Here is a 20,052-nt window from a genome sequence, read left to right as displayed (position 1 = left end):
ACTTGGCCACATTTGGCCTGATTATTATACCACAGCACAGACTGTGATGGAAGAGGTCAGAAGGACTGTGCAGGTACCAGACATCCCACGCTGCTTTCAAAGTTACAGTAGCAGATTAGGGGCTCGTGGTTTTCTTCTGGAGAGAAGAAAATAAGTTGTTTTCCGCATGACTGAATTTATACAAATATCAACATCTCATCTTCTATTTAAAATGGATGTGCTGGGGGCGCCTGGGTGGCTCAGTGGGCTAAGCATCTGACTTTGGCTCAGGTCGTGATCTCACAGTTTGTGGGTTTGAGCCCCGCGTCAGGCTCTGTGCCAACAGCTCAGAGCCTGGAACCTGCTTTGGATTCTGTCTCTCTGTCTCTCTCAAAGATAAACAAACATTAAAAAGTTAAAAATAAAATAAAATAAAAAAATAAAATAAAATAGATGTGCCGGAACATCTCTAACAGCAATCTTACCGTTTACATTAATAAATTAGTATTCTCTATTGATGAAGTAATATATTATAGCTTCACCTTCTCATATAACCTTCTTCTTGAAAAACAAAAATTTAAGTTTGACAGTTTATCCACAATGTGTTCTTCTCTGACCTTTTACGTACACAAGAGCGTGCATCCCCAGCACCTGGCACTATTCCTAGAGAAAAGTAGATAATAAATGTTTGCTGAACAAATGAATAAGGGAGCTAACGAGTTCATGCCCAAGCACTATACCAGAATAGAATGAGGAGTCAGCTCTTCGGGCTCGCTCTGTAATGACAGACCTTCCATGAGCTTGGTAACGGAGGAAGAAAGAACAGGGCTGATGATCCAGAACATCTACTCATTGCAAAAATATGAAGCTGTTTTGGTCTGTTTGTTTTCCATTGTGAGGAAAATTTACAATTAAGTCCTTCTGTTAAGGTTACAAGCACACCCAGCGGGAGACTTAGACTCAAGCCATAAGGCACACAGTGATGGGTCAGGTTGTGATCATGTGTGACGGCAGAGTTAGATATGCTAACACAACCCTCTGCCATTAAGAGTTCGTCTCTGGCACTGAAGGTTCTGTTTAACTCCTCTCTCTTCATTCATCCAGCTCAGCTCTCCAGGAACACCTGGAATAACAGACTGTTCTATAGCTGACTCACAACCATTTGGATGATTTGGCTAATCTCTTGAGGACTACATTTCTGATTTTGCCCCATTCTTTAATGCAAAACGAAGGATGAAAAGAACCATTTCTGACAACATTTGCTATCTATATGAATAAAATTACATTTCTGTTTTCTTCCGCTTTGACCACATCAGGGAAACGCAGCTAGACAGATTTCCTAACTTAAAATATTGACCAACTGGGGCGCCTGGGTAGCTCAGTCGGTTAAGCGTCTGACTTCGGCCTAGGTCACGATCCCGCATTTCGTGAGTTCGAGCCCCGCGTCAGGCTCTGTGCTGACAGTTCGGAGCCTGGAGCCTGCTTCAGATTCTCTGTGTGTGTGTGTGTGTGTGTGTGTGTGTGTGTGTGTGTGTGTCTCTTTCTCTGCCCCTCCCCTGCTTGCTCTCTGTCTCCCAACAATAAATATTTTTAAAAATTTAAAATATTGACCAACTGAAAAATTCAACTTGGGGACCCTGGAGGCTCCTTCAAGAGATGGCAGTCATCCACCAGGGTAGCAGAACTGAGGTATAGGAGGCCAGGGTGACTGCTGGCCAGGAGAGATGTGCTTTGATCTGAAGATAAATTAAGATGCAGCCACACAGGTAGACACTCTGAATTGCAGATTTTAAGCAGAGTGGAGCTGCGTTTCACGGGGCAATTCTACCTCGCCTGGTTCTTCTCAAAGAAATACAAATAGTGTGGGGATCACGATCCAGGATCTGGGTGGAGTCTGAAATTCTGCTTTTCTAATGGACTCTGGAGTAGCGTCCGTGCTGGTGGTCCTCAGACCCCACTGGGAGTAGGAGGCTCAGGCTCCAAGATGAACCACACAGACAGTTTACGTAGCGGCGGTGACAATTTCGCAGAGCAATTTCTGGTAGAGCAAGATACACTGAATAAAGGAAACCTACAAGGAAACATTATTGTACATATTCCTATCACCGTTTTTCCTTAAAGCCATGGCTTTGAAAGGGAAAGCTCAATTTTGCTACCATTAGAATCACTGGGGGATCTTTTAAATATCCCAGGACCCAATTCAGACCAATGACATCAGCATCTGCAGGGGTGAGATCCAGGTGCCAGGATTTTAAAGCTTTCCCAGCTGACTCCAACATGCAGCCACAGCTGAGACGGGCTGCCCCGGGGAAACCTTAACCCAGGAGTCATTGGTATTAACTGCCAGCTCTCCCTCTCCCTGCTCCTACTCCTACTCCTGACCTCCTGTGCTTGGAATGGTGTGTTACACTTCACCTGCCTGTGGGGCCATGTTGCCCACTTCGGATTTGGGAATGACAGTCATCAGTTCATCTCCCAGGAGAGTCCATCACTCTCGCATCACATAACTGTGCTCTCAGAGCTGACACCAACTCTGCTACCTGCCAAAGCGTGGCTCCCAGAGCTCGTTTCTATCCAACACAACTCCCCAGCGATGCTAATAGCTGCGATTTAAAAAGGTAACAACCTTACGTTCTATGCAATATCAGGTACTGGGAGGTATGAATTCGGCATCTAATTCACACGAACAATTAGAGAGGAGCTGCACTTAACCGACTCATGTTGTTGAAACACAATAAAATCTAATTAAAAAATAAAGGAATAGAAAGAAAGGGCTACTTAAGGCAAGGAGGTCTTCGTGGAAGATATGTAGTACCTTCCTTGAAGACCTTAAAGAATAAGTAGGATTTAGATGTACAAGAGAGTGGAAGGAAGGGCATTTGCAGTAAAGGGAACAGCATGGAGCAGAGCTTCAGAGCAGGAATGAGTGGGATGGGATGGGACACAGGGGTCAGCACATGGGATGTGAGGACAGGGAGTGAACCAGCCTGAATACAATAGTAATGGGAATACCGAGTACATGCAAATAAGAGTTTGCTCATGAGGTGATACCCAATTTCCCCCAGGAGATGATTTTTTTTTAAAAATTCAGTCATCCTGAATTTATGAATGTATAAGCATATAGACAAACTAATCAATATCTTAGTGCAATATTTATTAACATCCTACCCTTAATGGCACAGGGTGAGTTCTCTGGAAGCAGACGCTGAGAGGGAGCTTGGGGTGCAAAATGTTTATTAGAGATTAACACCTACAGAAGGAAGGGGAGGAAGCTGGATTGGGCAGGGAGGCGCTCCCTTGCAGGGAGTGGGGCTATTGGGGCAGAGGGGAGTGTTGCCTGTCACAGTTACCCCAGGTGAAGCCAAGTGGCTGGGCCTTTGTCTCTCTACCTCGCTCAGTCCCAGGCTCTGGGCTGCCCCAAGAGTGAGACCTTGGGTGGGGAGCAGTCCTCACTGAGAGGCCCAATGGCTCTGACAGTATGCAACTCCTTCCCAAAAGACACCCTGGGATGAGCACATCTCTGTGTCTCATGCATGTGCCTTTCTGGAATCTTGTACAGCGTACGAATGCTTGTCTCCATTCTCGCTTTTCATCACCTAGGTTTTGAAGCACTCCTTCTGCATCTTCGTATGCATCATTTTCAGCAAGCTTCCGTGACAAGCAGGTTTGTGTAGAGAGCTTTTCCCTACGAAGGTAGCAGTGAGCCACTGGGGACTGATCTCGCCCAGGGGAGTGTGTGCACGTCCCGTAGATCGGTGAGGTATGCACGGTGAATTCAGAACAGCCAGGAAGCTAATGGCAACAGGACTTCAGAGCAGGCAGACACATCCATAAAGCTCACCTGAGAGACTCTAATGACCAGGGTGTGGATATGATGCTGACGGCAAAATTCTAGGCTTGGAGGAGCCTGAAGAGCAGCTGTCAGTCAGCTGCCTCTCGAAGGAAGCCGTGGAGGAGGGGGTGCCAATTTGGGCAAGAATGAGGACTATTTTATTATGGAGAACTCCCTAATTATGCAGTTAGAGAACCGTGTGGGGCACATTCCAGAGCCTACACTGCTCTCATAAGGATTCCACTGTTAATTTTAAAGAGAGACACAGCACTGCAACTTTCTCAACTCCCACACCATTCACACGTGGAATTTGTGTGCCAACTCCGAGCATACCCCACTGGAAATGAAAACAGAGTTCAAGCCAATGCTTAAGCTGAAGCTTGTCAAGCTACAGAGACAAGCAGGGAAAGGACTTTGTTTTCTTGCTCCCATTTCAAGACAAATTTTCCCGTCTGCCGTTTTTAAAATTTACATTATTACATCGCTTAACATACCATTGTTAAATCCAAACTACAAGAGCCCGAGTAGCCTAACACAGGGGACCTCACATGGTAGGTGCTGGATCCACGTTTGCTTATGGCCTGAGTGGTTTTTCATGCACTTCATGATCGACCTAAGGAAACGGCCTGCCATCAGAGCCTCTGGTGAGCCCAAGCAAGTCGGTCAGATATGGTCTCTCCCTTTGGAAATAGCAGCAGGCAATAAGGATGTAGCTCTCGGATCACAGAGACCAGCAGGGCAGCGAGACAGCAAATCTGAGCCTAATTGCTGGTCACTCTGGCCAGTTTTGTTCTGGTGGAGCATTAAACTCTATAGCACAAGGGCTTTCAAAGTCTCTTGACTGTGACCCTCAGCAAAACACACACACACACACACACACACACACACACACAGTATGGAATCCTTGTCATCCCTGCTATATATGATGTGCGCTATTTTTGAATGATGGTCTCTCCTGGGACAGCATTCAGACAATTCCCCAAACCACAGTTTTTTTTCATGGATTTTTTTCACAGCAGCTTCTTTGCAATCTCACAGTTGTTAACATACTGTCTTAATATTTCCTTTTTCCTTCATTATTCCCACTCAGCGCGTTGCTTCTATTGTTCTCCCTTATCAATGAGTTTTATTCTCCTCATTTAAAACCTGGGGAAGCAATGAGCACAGTGACGAGGAGCACAGAGTCTGGAGCCAGACTGACCTCCACCACTGTGTGACCTTGGGCAAGTTAACTGCCCTGCGTCTCAGTTCCATCATCCTCAAAAGACTGATAACAGCAAGGCTGCCTCGGAGAGTCGTTGCAAGGATTTAATGTGTTAATACAGACAAAGCCAGAATAGTGCAGAGCACAGAGTAAGTCACCTGCTATACCAACTGTTATTATTGTTCAACCCTCTCCTCTGAGAAGAGACAGCCACTGTGAATAGCCTCTGCTTAAAGCCTCTGCTTCGCGGCACTTAGGCACTGAACCTGGACAGCATAGCTCCCACATCTGCTGATTTGGCCATGCTACCCTTATCCAACATTTTTCTAACCACTGGACTTGACGTTTTAAGCGTGTAAGTTTCTTTCCTTTTTAACACTTCTAAAATGTGTTATTTAATTTAAATGATTGCAGAAAATGCAAAATCTACTGTAGGTATCACTTGATCACCAATGACCATCATTAAAAATATCAATTATGACAACTGGCTGTATTACAGCAATACCTCTGGGACCCACAGTAAAGTCCCTTTAGCAAGAAGCTCCCACCTTCCACTTGCTCTGAAGTGTTGCTGTGAGTTTAGGAGCCCAGAGGAACATGTCTGTTAGAAGAATGAGCAAAATCATAAAAATAAATCATTTATGTTTGAAACCCTCCTTAACGAATAAGGGGCATGCGCTCTAGTACATGCATTTATTCTGGCTCATCTGGGAACACTGGTTTTCAACTATGTTCCAGATCATTGCTGCTATTCAAAAAGGGCATCTCTGGGGCGCCTGGGTGGCGCAGTCGGTTAAGCGTCCGACTTCAGCCAGGTCACGATCTCGCGGTCTGTGAGTTCGAGCCCCGCGTCAGGCTCTGGGCTGATGGCTCGGAGCCTGGAGCCTGTTTCCAATTCTGTGTCTCCCCCTCTCTCTGCCCCTCCCCTGTTCATGCTCTGTCTCTCTCTGTCCCAAAAATAAATAAAAAACGTTGAAAAAAAAAATTAAAAAAAAAAAAAAAAAAAAGAACAAAAAGGGCATCTCCATCAATGAGGTACAGTCACACAGTTCTCATGGTATTTCATGAGTGTTCCCAACCTGATTCTTGCCAACCTGACTCTAACCAGAGTGTAGAGGCTATATTTGTTTGTTTGTTTTCACTCATTCACTGATTCTTTCAACAAAAAATGATCAAGCACCCAAGGTGCCAGGTATTATGCAGGGTGCTTAAAATAATGTCAAACATGTAGATGAGCCCTTATAGTTGTCAGAGTGCTTTTGGGTAAATTACTTCATTTATTCCTCTAAAGAGCTCTGTGAGGCAAGTGATCCTATTCTCATTTTGCTGACAAAACAACAAAAGGAAATAATGCACAGGAAAGAGTAAAGAGAAAGAAAGTACTTATTAACTGGCCAACATTCTATCCATGTTGGTGTTTATAGAAGGGTGAGACACCCGGAGGGGCATGGACCTTGCTCCCTGAACTCACTTGGTGCTCTGCCCAGCCCAGAACTGCCTGCAAAGAGTCATTTAATAAATACTTTGGAGGAAGATCATTTTGATGTTGGTACGCTTTCAGCTCATCTCTGGGGAAGGAGGAAAGGATGATCATGAATTAGGAGCCAGAATAAAGAAGAGGATTAACAATACTGGTCCACATATTGGGAGGAATAGGCAGGACTTGAAGGAATGTAATGAGGTTGAGGTTAATTTCAGTCTTGGGGAGAGGACACCCCAATGACACAAAAAGACGTGGCCCCAATGAAGGCATCAGGGCATGGAGAACAGAGACTTGGGGTCCAAGGGCCGTTTCCAGGATGTTACAAACTGGCCACGAGAAAAAGGAAACACTCTTTTCTGTGCTTTCACCAACGACTTCCAGCCAGCAAAGTGGTTCCAGATTTCTGGCAGCCTTTTAAATTAGCTTCAGTCCCAAATTCAAAGCAGAAACTGCCCTAGATTCCTGTTTCTCAGCATTTCCCCTTTTTCTCTTGCATCAGGCAGCTCCTTATTGATGATCTTGTGGGTGTTCAAAGATTGTGGCTTCACGGATGAATCTGTGGAGCCACATTTTTATCGGAGATGCGCTGCACGCTCGCCACGGTGAGATGCGGTATAGTAAGGACCAACAGCATCACGGAGAGCGGACTTGGTGGACAGCAAGCACCATATGCTGGTTTGCAGCAGCACGCTTATGATCTACCCTCGTGTGAACACAGTGAAAGAGGTTATACTTGTGTGGGAAGTAGGATCAGATAGGTAGGGTGGGGCCATATCACAAAAAGCCTGAAGAGGAAGGAGGTTAATTCAGAAGAGTTAATTAAAGTTTGGTGGCACAGTGGGTGCCTAAGTCCGTGGAATGCATACATGCATAAATGATTTTATTTTACATTTTTAAAAATGTTGCATATATGATTTTAAATGAGCGTACTGTCCCAGACCCAGGACACGGTCACCTTCTCTAAATCACTGGTGTCAAATTGTGTCAAACACAAGTAAAATAATCACATCTTTGTAGAATTATTCCGAGATTACGGATGGGTTGAGGCTACTCTTTTCCTGAAGACCGTGACTTTTGACTTCCCTGAACTGATAACGATCACTTGGAAACAGAGGAGGAGAAGCTGAAAGAGAACAGTGCTTGGTACACAACGGGTGCACCCCTACTAACTGCAGAATAGCAGAGGAATGATGAGTGAGAGGAAAGAAGGCACTGCTAAGATCAGATTCTCCTCCTGCACGAGCAAGGCCCCAGGGAGATCAACCACGCATGCGCGTGCTGCATCCCTGAGCAGGCATTCTCGAGGGAGTGGTCTATACTAACCATTGAGTCTTAAATACTGTGATTCCTGTGCCTTTCTCACCCTATGATCCTTTCTAGTGCATCTTGTGTATTTGACCGTGTCAAAGACCTAGAACGTGTAGAAATCTGCCTAGTGAGGAGTAAATTAGATGGTTCCTGAATCTTAAGCAGGGAAGTCTTCCAGATGAAGAGCATGCCAGTCCACAGAGGAGGCATCCAAACAGCCTTCAGCAGAGATCGCATTGAATCTTCTGGGATGGAACAATGGTGGGCATCTTGTCGTTCTCTCCCATCCCTCCTCCTGCCTTCTCTGTGCACACAAACCATGACCCCACATTTATCTGATCCTCAGACCAGCCCAAGGGCAACTGCCTCTTTGTGTACCAGCCCAACCTTAATAATTTGAACATAAGAACAAGAGAAAACCTACTGGGCCCAGGTCATCCTCTTTATGAACAAGATGTCTGCAATGAGTACCAGCAGGGGGTTGTCCATGAGGGATGTGGGGAGTCAGGGAGGTTAAATAGTAAGGTGCTTCTTCAGTGGTCCTTCCTTTTCTCACAATATGGGACTCGTGTAGGAAGAAGCTGGGCCTTTCCATGAAGGCCCTATGCTTTTGTGGGGTTTTTTTGTGCCACCTGACTGTATCATCATTAAACACTGGCTAAGCCTGTGGCTTCTCTGGATCTCACACTTATCTGTATCATTTGGCTTGCATTTCATCTAGCCAATATAAAGGAGTGACCAGTCATAGAGACTTTTAGATATATACACAGAGTTCAAATTTGAAACCCATTACTCCATCCAAGTTTTCTTGACCTCTACCTAGGTAGGTATCCCGGAGGTCATTGACCTCACAAGCCCACACTTTGGTAAAGTGAGTTCCGAGAACTGGGTGGAACGGAGGAGGGAGGGAGCGAGCGGCAAAGGCAGACTGAAACCAGGCTCTTCTGACTCGGCCTTTTGGAGGACAATAATCATCCTACCACTGCGGAATTCACAACCCAGACTCATGACACTAAAAGCTCCCACCAGGAGGGTGGCGGTCCTCTGACCCTTTCAGGAAGAATTAAAATCTATACCTTGACTAATGGCCATGTCTTTTAACTGGGGTTATTTACTCTGTGTATCAAGCATCTTGCCTCATAAGGTGAGAGAATTTGTTTGAAGACCAGTTGGGAGGTTGAGATTTTTTTCTGTGAAAGGTGCATTTGGGGTCTGCCCTCTTCTACATTCAGCAAGGACCATCTCAGCTCACACCTGATTAACAAACAGTAACAGCAGTCCTCCCACGACCCTAGAGACAACCATCCAATATCATCATGGGTAATCTCTTATCACTTGAGACTTGGGTAGAGTCAACTGCTTGGCAAGCACTTTGGTTGCTGGTACATATGCACAACAGGATGTGGTTAGATGGTCAAGATTCATAGGTCTTGGTAGCCCTATGGAGCTAGATGGAACAGGGTATCTGAAAACCCCTGCCCAAAATGTGCAGAATTCACTGATAATATCAGAACATGTAATTTAATTCAACATATGGTTTTTATATATTTATATTTATTTATCGAATGCCTAGCATGCACAATACTTGGCACTGTGGGAAGTAAAAATCAAGACACAGTCCCTGCTGGGTAGTAGGGGTGCAAAGTATAACAGACTCGGACTGAAGTAGACTTCTTTAAGCTCCATTCTGGAGGGAAGGTGGCTTTCTGAGTTTTCCTGCTACAGCCACTGAATAGCATTGAATTATTAGGTAGGGTCAACTCCATCTAGACAACCATCAAAAGTGATCCCTGAGAGGGTCCTTTAGGACTTTAGGAACATACCAAAAGTGTTTCCTGGGAAAAGACTAGACCAACACACTGGAAAGAGAACTAGATGCATGTTACCACACAGCTTACTTAGAAATCTCTAAACACACAACTTCAGATGAGGGTACGCCTTGGGATCTGAGACACAATTCTACTTCTTTATCATTCAGGAACTAGTGAAAACCAGATCCTTGGTTTGTGTTCTGATGTGTTCAGATTTCTCTTCCCCTTGTGTTGCCCGGTCTCGACTGGCCCTCCTCTGAGGATTGTTGCCTGTTTTGGCTTCTTGCCAGGCTGAGTCGTTGCTTCTTGTGTCCTACACACACTGCACCAGGCTGGCTGCCAGCTGGATCTTCTTCTGTCACTTGGGCACTGGCTTTACACGCACTCTCTGCCCTGAGATCTGTTCTGGGTGTGTTCTCTGGGTCTACCAGTGCCCTGAACCACTGTGGAGGTGCAGTGGAGGAAGGGAAGAATGTGATGGAAAGAGCTATTTTTGGTGTTTGGGGACTGAGATAAAAATGGATCCTATCTTGAGCAGAAACAAGACTCCTGACACTTGTTAACTGTCCAGTGGCTTGTATTCTAGCTTGATCTTGACACTAACTCAGTCGGTTGATCATCCAACTTCAGCTCAGGTCATGGTCTCGCGGTCTGTGAGTTCGAGCTCCACGTTGGGCTCTGTGCTGACGGCTCGGAGCCTGGAGCCTACTTCAGATTCTCTGTCTCCCTCTCTCTCTGCCCCTCCCCTGCTCATGCTCTGTCTCTCTGTCTGTCAAAAATAATAAACATTAAAAAAAATCACAATGAAAGGACATAGGAAAGCAGCCATTTTGATTTTTCCCCACACCACCCCCTCACCGTTCTCATCGCTGAGTAATAGGAGAGCAGTCTAAATGCTATACACGTGTATCCACAGTATTGTTTTTTGTTTTACGTATGAAAGTATATTCAGAGCTTTTCATACTTGGTGTTCATCAATATTAAAAGTTGGCTCTTCACCACTGCCTGCCTTGCATGGTTTCTGATCTTGGAACTCTGCAGCCTACAGCAACTACTCTCCACAGCGTCCATCATAATTTCCCATCTGCTATGAAATTATGAGCTCTGAGAGGGAAGGCCTTATGCTGACATGGCCACAGGTTATTCCTGTGCCCAGCACACAGCCCAGCAAAATTGGAGAGCTCAGTAAGTATTTACTAATTAATTAATGCAAAAATAAGTTATTATCTTTCAGGCCAGTCCCAGGGTAGAGGGAATCATGCCCACCTACCCCCATCCTTTACTCAATGATGTCCCATCATAACATTCTAAAATCCCAGAGGAGAACCATAAAAACTGTCAGAAATGCAATAGAACGATTAATAGCATATGAAATCCATTGAAATTATGAAACATCTGCCATAGTTCTATTTTTTTTTTCCATGAAGGTAGAACATGAGAGCAAATACCCTGAACACCATAAAATGGCAATAACTGTAACTACCATGGTCAAGTACTTAGTACCCCACCTTGTACCACCACCATCACCATTTTTACTATATACTCTGTCCATGCACAGGCCATAGCATGTTGTGGTGTCAACACACAGAACTGGGTTCAAGTCCTAGCTCTGCCACTTACTAACTGGTGGATGATTGCTGTTACGTCCTTCCAAGATTCCTGTGTTGAAGTCCGAACTCCCTAGTTCTTCAGAATGTGACCTTATTTGGAAACAGAGCTGTTGGCAGATATAATCAGTTAAGTTAAAGTAAGGTCACACTAGAGTAGGGTGGGCTTGTTATCCAGTATGACTAGTATCCTTATAAAAAGGGGAAGCGCACACACACACACACACACACACACACACACACACACACGGGGAGACTTTCTTACGAAGAATGGAGTTCCATGGACACAAGCCAAGGAGCTACCAGAAGCTGGGAGAGAGGCCCGGAATAGAGCCTTGCTTGATGTCTTCAGGGTGAGCATGACCTTAATGATACCTTGATCTCAGACTTCGGGCCTCCAGAACTGTGAGACAATATATTTCTGTTATTTGAGCCACAGAGTTTGTAGTATTTTGTTACAGCAGCCCTGGGAAAATTAATACAGATGCCTCTGCAAATCAATCTTTGTGCCTCAGTTCCATTTAAAATGAGGTTAGCAATGCTACCTATCTCATGGAGTTGTTATGAGGATTAAATTAGCTAATATTTTTAGAGTGCTTAGAAATGGTACCTGACACAGAAGACCAATGAGGTCTTCTAATGGTCAAAACTCTCTCCTTTTCCATGTAGCAGTGACAGGAGTTGATGTCATAAATTCTGGTGTAGTAAGTCCTGATTTACAACTCTTTGCTGGGTTGTGACATTTCTTAATGTAGCTTCAGTGTAGAGCATGGATATGTAAAAGGACTCGGGTTTATCGAGAGTGATGGGTGCCGAGGTGCTTTGCAATTACTTTTATTCACTAGACACTTGACTGAGCCATGCAAGGTGCAGAGCTAAGGATCTCACATGGCCAGACATGACCTTGAAGAGAAGAATGTTTTACAGTGCTTTCTTGTTTTTGATACTAAACCATTAAAAAGCAAAATGATCCTAGATTGTCATCAGTTTCTGCTGAGCATTTCTAGTTTTCTCATAATTTATATAACCCTGGAAACTCAAAAGAGTAGGAGAACTTAGAGAAATAAAACACCTATGAATGAAGGACAGAAACAGCCAATGCGGGAATGGCTGAGGTCAAAGAAAATTCAGGAATTATCATTCTCTTTTCACTTTAAACAAAGGATGTTTTGCTTAACAAAAGTCTTCTGAGATGGAGTCATTGGAGAACCTCAATTAAAACATGTGTTTGTTGCACAGATTCTTTGGGAAAGGCTCTGACTCTCCCTACTCTCCTGGCCAAAATGACCACCAGGAAATTCATTCAATCAGTCCCTCAACAAGTATTGACTGAGCACTTACTATGCGTTCAGTGCTGTTTTAGGCATTGGGATATTGCAGTGGATAAAAATAAAAACCCACTTCTTCAAGGAACTCATATTCTGGTGAGGGGAAAAAATAAAACATAATAGATAAGTGAATGAAATGAAAGCAGGGATGTGTAGGATGCACCATTTACACTGGGGGGGGGGGGCAATCTGACACAGGATGACCAGGGAGGCCTCATTGAGAAGGTGACATTTGAAAGACCTGACAGAGGTGAAGGATGAGCCATCAGCTACCTGGGAGAAGAGCATTCCAGGAAGAAGGAACAGCAGGTGCAAAGGCCCACAGCAGGAGTAGTACAGAAGAGGAAGAAGGCCAGAGCGGCTGGTGTGGAAGGAGAGTTGCCGAGAAGCAGGGGATGGAGATGAACTGAGGCAGGTAACTGGGGCCAAGTCCAAGAGGGCCTGGAAGTCATAAGAATCTTGGCTTCTGCTTTTAATGCCATGGGAGCCATCAGAAGGATCTCTGGCTGCCACACTCTCTTCTCAACTGTGTTGGGGCAAGAGAAGGACACAGAGAGACAAGTTAGAGGCTTTTGCAATGATTCCAGCAGGACATGATGACTCAGGATGGTAGTGGCACTGATGGTGATTCTAGATACATTTGGAAGATCAAGCAAGCAGGATTCACTAAGTGAGATGTGAAATGTGAAATGCAGAGAGAAGTTATGGATGATTCCAGGGTTTCTGGCCTGAGCAGCTAGCAGTACAGGATTTTCGTTTTTCTGAGATAAGGAGAGCTATGAAAAGAGCAGGTTTGCAGGGAATCCCAGGAGTGTGGTCCTGGAAGCTTAGGCTTCCAGATGCCCAGTAGATATGGTATTAGTTTTCCATGACTGTTGTAACAAACTGCCGCAGATTAGGTGGCTTAAAACAACAAAAGTGTATTTTCTCAAAGTTCTTGAGGCCAGAAGTCCAAAATCAGTTTTACTGGGCCAAGATCAAGGTGTCAGAAGGGCCATGCCCTCTCCAGGACTTTAAGGGGGAATCCATTCCCTGCCTCTTCCAGCTTCTGGAGGCTGCTGGCATTCCTTGGCTTGTGGCTGTGTTACTCTCCTGCATTTTTTTTTTTTTTTTTGAGAGACGGAGAGAGGCAGAGTGTGAGAGTGGGAGAGTAGGAGAGGGGCAGAGAGAGAGAGAGGGAGACACAGAATCTGAAGCAGGCCCCAGGCTCTGAGCTGTCAGCACAGAGACCAATGTGGGGCTCAAACCCATGAACCATGAGATCATGATCTGAGCCAAAGTTGGACACTTAACCGACTGAGACACCCAGGTGTCCCAAGTGACTGCATCACTCTCATCTTGGCCACTGTGGTCACATTGCCTTCTTCTCTTCTGCGTGTCAAATCCCCCTATGCATCCCTCATGTAAAGTTACATGTGATTTCGTTTAGGACCCACCAGGTATTCAGGATCACCTCCCTATCTCTACATAATCTCCCCATCTTAATATAATCACATCCTCAGTCTTCCTTCAGCATTTAAGATAACATAACAGATGGCAGGGATTAAGACATTGATATGGTCTCGAGGGCCGTTACTCAGCCTACTACAGATATCCAAGCAGAGATGGTATATAAGCAATTCCCAATACGAGTCTGAATCACAGGGAATAGATACAAGCTGGAGGTAGGAATCGGCAAGGCATCAGCATATTGGTGGCATTTACCATCATGACACTGGACCACCCAGGGAGGGCATGCAGATCAAAAAAGATGTCCAAAAACCTGGGTTTGTGATCAGAGGTCTGGGATATTGGGAGAAGTCAGCAAAGAAAATTGAGGAGCAGCTAGAGAGGCCAGAGGAAAACCGGGAGGCTTCTGAGAGGCAAGCAAAGAATGTTTCTGGAACAGCAGAGGATGATTGACCATGTCAAATGCACTGATGGGTCCAGTAAAACAAGATCATAGAGCATTGGGCTTGGCAGCATGGAAGTCACCATTGATCTCCACAAAAGCCGATGTAGAGTGGGGGACAAATGTCTGATGCAAGAGGTCCCAGAAAAGAATAGAAAGAAGGAACTGGAGACAGCATGCACTGACAATTGTTCAAAGCGCTTTGTCCTAGAAGGCAGTACCAAAAAGAATCTCCTCCCGTGCTGCCCCGAAAGAATCTTTTTACCTGCCCTGGCTTTTAGAACAGCAGAGAGAATGGCCACTGGACTTGTTCTAGCTGAGATTCTAGGATCCAAAGAGGATGGATGCTAAAAATTCTACTTGACTGTTTTGTCCAAAACAGCCTTTGCACTTGTTATTGCCTTGTGAGTCCTTGTTCTTGTTATTGCTAAGGCTGACTACATTCTGAAAACTCCCCAAAGAAGACGTGTCCATGAAGTTGAAACTCTTGATCACTGTGGTCAGATGGACCACACCCTCACCCATGCCCCAACACGAGCAGAAATGCCTTAACCCTTAGAGATGAGATATCGCCTGCTTCCAAGCACTGAAAGGTCTATTAATAACGAGGTTTCTAAGTTGGTGGGAGCAATGCTCCATTATGCACATGCTCTGCAGATGTAGAGCTAATTAACCTTGAACTAGGCAAGTTTCTAAGTCTCTCCGAGAAGTTTATTTATGCCTCCTGTAACGGAGGGCAATAACTGCAGCTCCTGATTTTAATTTTAGGTTTAAGGAAGTGTGAGACATTACTTTAATGCTAATGAAGGGAGGCGTAAGTAAATTAGCACCAGCTTGTAAGGAGTTAGTTAAAGAAAATCATAAGGTTCCCTCATGAGCTTCTAGAAGATAGAAGCTTACCTTTTCATAACCGTGACACTGAAGAGGACCCAAGACCAGGCTCCAACAAGACTGGAGGGATAATGTTAGCTGTTGTTTATTGAGTGCTTACTCTGTGATGAGCCATACACAGAGGCTTTGGGCATTATTATTTAATGGTCACATGAGTCCTGTGCAGTGATTACTTCTGATAGACTCATGTCCTAGTTGGGAAAAATGAGGCTCCGTGAAGTCACACAGCTTCATGCCATTGGCACAGGAATCACAGATAAATGCAGAAGCATGACAGTTAGAGGGCACCTGGGGGGCTCAGTTGGTTAGGCATCTGGCTCTTGGTTTCGGCTCAGGTCATCATGTGGTTTGTGAGTTTGAGCCCTGCATCAGGCTCTGTGCTTACAGTGTGGAGCCTACTTGGGATTCTCTCTCTCCCTCTCTCTCCCTCTCTGCCCCTCCCCCTCCTTTCTCTCTCTCTAAAAATATATAAACTTAAAGAAGTATGACAGTTAGAGCCTCTTCTTATGGAGGTGACATGACTACAGTTCTTCAAAGAAGACAGAGCCAGGACCTCAAGAAGACGGCTGATGTACAGAATCCAACCTGCTTCATTGCGGGCATCTGCAAATGCTATTGGCAATAGCCAATATAGTTCACAATTCTCCGTTATAAAAAGAAAATGAAACATGTCCTTTGTGAATTGAGACAGAGCCACAAACGGCATAGAAGCTGTGGGGTAGGGGATGGCTTCTTGTAAATACAGAGACTTTCATTTCTGGACAGAGCAGTCCACTGAGTTTATCGAAGGAGGCTGGGGATTGGTTTATCAGTTAGCTGGAAAATGCATATTCAAGAGGGAAAGAACAAAGGGCAGCTTCAATTTCCCCAGAGCCCATGTGCCCAGTAGGATGTTTTCTGTTGTTGTCATCACATCAATTATTTTAACAGGGTGAAATTTCACACACCAGTACTAAATACCCCCAAAGAATAACCAGTGCAGGTGAAGCTGAGATTTGGCACGTGAGGACAATAGCTGTTGGCTCCCAGAACCTTCCCGGGCTACCCAAGGCCAGAACTAGGCAGAGTTATCATCACTAGTTCTTCTGATAGACATCTTCTTCATTAAGGGGCTCCCAGAGGACTTCAGGTGTCTACTACCCTCAAGTACTCCCAGCTGCCCAGGCCTCTGCCCTGTGGAGAGCCCCCGCTCCCGCCCCTTCTTGTTCTTTTCAGAATTTGTGTTCTGGACTCCATTGTTTTCAGTTCCCTCTGAGGTGACAACCAAACTGATTTATTGGAACAGAGGGCTGGTGTTAGGGAGGAGAAGCACTCTTAAGTGCCATTCAAGCCACTACCCACTCCTCTTCCTCGATGTGGCTTTGGATCCATCTCTGAAACTGGCCAAGCTTTTCCCTGGCCATGTATAACCTACGAGGAATCTGAGAGGCGTGTGCACACCAAGACGTTCACGGGGAGGACCCGCTGGTATCATTAGCTTAAAATTATCTGCGCAGATCTAGTCATTATGGAATAGGAATTAGTTTCTCAACTCCAGAGGTGGTACTACTAAGACGAAAATCACTCTCTGGAAAAGGTTGCTTTTTCCTACCCAGAACTTTCCCGGTACCAAAAAACCAAAAACAAAAACTCATGTACACACAGCCCAGCATAGTAACTAAGTGTATGTGCCACACGAAACCAGGTTAGTAGCCTGTTTCTGCTACTAGTTAACTGAGGGACATTGCGTGACAAGTTTCCTCATCTCCAAGACCAAGGTAACAAGTATGTATCCCATAAGGCTTTATGCAGATTAGATGTGATAACTCACATGAAACCCTTAGTATAATACTTGGCCCCTACTAAACATTTAAAAGACGTTAGCCACAGTATCATCACTGTCTGACTAACAATGGCTATCCTTAATGTGTAGTTAACTCTGTGCCAAGCACTATTCTAAGTGCTTTATGTAAGTTAACTCATAAGTTCCACAATGGCCCTATGACGTACATTGTCCCCATTTGAAAGAGGAGCAAATGGGGCGCCTGGGTGGCGCAGTCGGTTAAGCGTCCGACTTCAGCCAGGTCACGATCTCGCGGTCCGTGAGTTCGAGCCCCGCGTCAGGCTCTGGGCTGATGGCTCGGAGCCTGGAGCCTGTTTCCGATTCTGTGTGTCTCCCTCTCTCTCTGCCCCTTTCCCGTTCATGCTCTGTCTCTCTCTGTCCCAAAAATAAATAAAAAACTTTGAAAAAAAAATTTTTTTAAATAAAAATAAAAAATAAAAAAAAAAGAAAGAGGAGCAAATGGGGCGCCTGGGTGGCTCAGTCGGTTGAGCGTCCGACTTCAGCCCGGGTCACGATCTCATGGTCCGTGAGTTCGAGCCCCGCGTGGGGCTCTGGGCTGATGGCTCAGAGCCTGGAGCCTGCTTCCGATTCTGTCTCCCTCTCTCTCTGCCCCTCCCCCATTCATGCTCTGTCTCTCTCTGTCTCAAAAATAAATAAACGTTAAAAAAAAAAAATTAAAAAAAAAAAAAGAAAAAGGAGCAAATGAAGGCACAGCGAAAAGGGATTTGCCAAAGTACCACGGTGTGTCAATGGCAGAGCGTCTGGCCCCTCAGTCTGCCCTTTTCCCCCACAACCAAGCTCTCTGGCACCTGATGGGGGCTCTAGAAGGCACGCCGCATTGGACCTCATCATATATCAAAGAAAAGTCGTATTTGTGAGACAAAGAGAAGGCTGTATGTGAACTCTGTCACCCAAAGGAGAAAAGATAGTAAGCAATTCAAGTGTCAAAAGGGGGCTTCCATCAGGCAAATTCACACATCCCGTGCGCTCGGCTGGAAGCGAGGCGTTCTGAAATTGACATTTCTATGTTGTGAAATTTTAGGAGACGATGTCCGTCAAGAATGAAGGTAAGTCACCATGCAGTTAGGGACTGAAGAGAGATTCTCTAGCAAGTGGGAATGCAAGACAGGAAAGGCAGGCGGAAGAAAGGAAGCACAGGGGATGAGGAAAGGCCGTCATAGTCCCCGGGGTCATGATTCACATGCCGCCCAGGTTCTGGCAGCGTTTAGAAGGACAGCCTGTCCAATAAGCATGCACAATCCACAATACTCTAGGGACTGGTTGGATGTTGAAATGTTTTCTTGAATGAGATTCACAAAGGGAATTATTGTAGTTTGACGGTCCTTCCAGTTTATTAGGTCACGGTGCCCTGTGTGAATTGCTCTGTGTGCCACAGGGCGGGGCTGAGCGGGAGCTGCCATACGTTGTGTTGATTCATGCGTGAGTCTTGCCTCTCCAGTTTGGCGGCAGCGATGCCTTGTATTTCATTTGCTCCGTTAATATTTGGGGAAGGAAAGAAGGAGGGGAAAGAAACCGAAACCCCATTGTGGAGATAAGGCCTAAAAATTTCGTTTCAACAACGCTAAAGGAAAATGTTCAACTTGTGATTCTTTAAAAAAAAAAAAAAAAAGCATCCGTCCTTTTAACAAAATCTCTAAAAGGTGCATCAAAAGAAGAGGTCTGCACTCAGGGATTTATCACCATAAAGTCTGGGCGGCTCCACGTTCAGCCTGCAGCTCCCAGGGCATGGGCCATTGGCTGGTTTCCCAGCCAGGACAAATAAAACCAAACCCAGGGTCCACAGAGTGAGCAAAAAGGTCTCCAAGTGTTTATTACTCCAGCTTATATCCAGGAGTTCGCATGTTGCCATGGGGACAGAAGCCCTTTGGTGCGGAGGGAGAACTATTATTTTCAACAGACTACATGCAGAGACGTGGTTTTTTTGTTTTTGTTTTGCAAGTAGTGACTGTAATTTCTACCAACAAACTCTGAAAACTCATAATCAGTTAATAGTACAAGGAAATTGGGGAGCCTGGGTGGCTCAGTCGGTTAGGCGTCAGACTTCGGCTCAGGTCATGATCTCGCGGTCCCTGAGTTCGAGCCCCGCGTCGGGCTCTGTGCTGACAGCTCAGAGCCTGGAGCCTGTTTCAGATTCTGCGTCTCCCCCTGTCTCTGACCCTCCCCTGTTCATGCTCTGTCTCTCTCTGTCTCAAAAATAATAAATAAATGTTAGAAAAAAAATAGTAGAAGGGAATTAGTGGACTGTATCTCAGTTCCTTTTCCTTGCAGTTGTCCCTTTTGAGGGGAATTATAAACCATAAAGTGGGAGAATGGGCAGTGAGTTCTCATCAATTGTGAGATGCAAGCTAACCATCCACTCTGTATCACTGCTGTCATATAATCTAGAAAGTCTTCGCTGGGGCTGCATTGAGGCTGTGCTTGATCTGTAAGATGCCCTCGATGTTTCTAGATCCACACTTGCCTGGTGATCTTAGAGCTGAGAGGGGCTCCCTGCCCTCTGTAGGTCTAGCTGTTCTGATGTAGCTTCCTGCTCCCAGCACAGCACAAGGCCAAGCTGCTGCCTTCCAGGCCTCTTCTGGGAGTTGATTTCCTAAAGGGTTTCTTTGACCACACAGATAAATTCTCATTTAAATTCAGGCACAGACGCCCACAGGCTGATCGACAAATACACACCATGAATTGAATGATAAATAATACATGCAGACAAAGACAACACCAGTGCTTATTTGCAGATGAAAGAACACTAGAAATTATTTCTGATGGAAATATAAAAGATTAAATTCAAGCGGGCAGTGGAGGAGGAAGTATTTTTTTAAAGCTCCTTAAGAAACAACCTCATTGTTTCACTTTCAAAAAGGCACTTTGGGTCTTGAGT

General features: G+C 45.2%; 1 long non-coding RNA gene across 1 annotated transcript in view; it reads right to left on the bottom strand.

Annotated features, from left to right (window-relative positions):
* Window positions 1-9,342: 9,342 nt before the first annotated feature.
* Window positions 9,343-20,052, bottom strand: part of LOC131514714 (uncharacterized) — a 30,359-nt gene continuing 19,649 nt past the window's right edge. Inside the window, exon 2 of the long non-coding RNA XR_009263227.1 lies at window positions 9,343-10,386. This is a non-coding gene — a long non-coding RNA (uncharacterized LOC131514714). The remainder of the gene's footprint in view (window positions 10,387-20,052) is intronic.

Source organism: Neofelis nebulosa, chromosome 6, assembly GCF_028018385.1.
Source record: "Neofelis nebulosa isolate mNeoNeb1 chromosome 6, mNeoNeb1.pri, whole genome shotgun sequence".
NCBI classification, from domain to species: Eukaryota; Metazoa; Chordata; class Mammalia; order Carnivora; family Felidae; genus Neofelis; species Neofelis nebulosa.
Note: the sequence above shows the minus strand (reverse complement) of the source record. Positions and strands in the feature narration are given on the sequence as shown.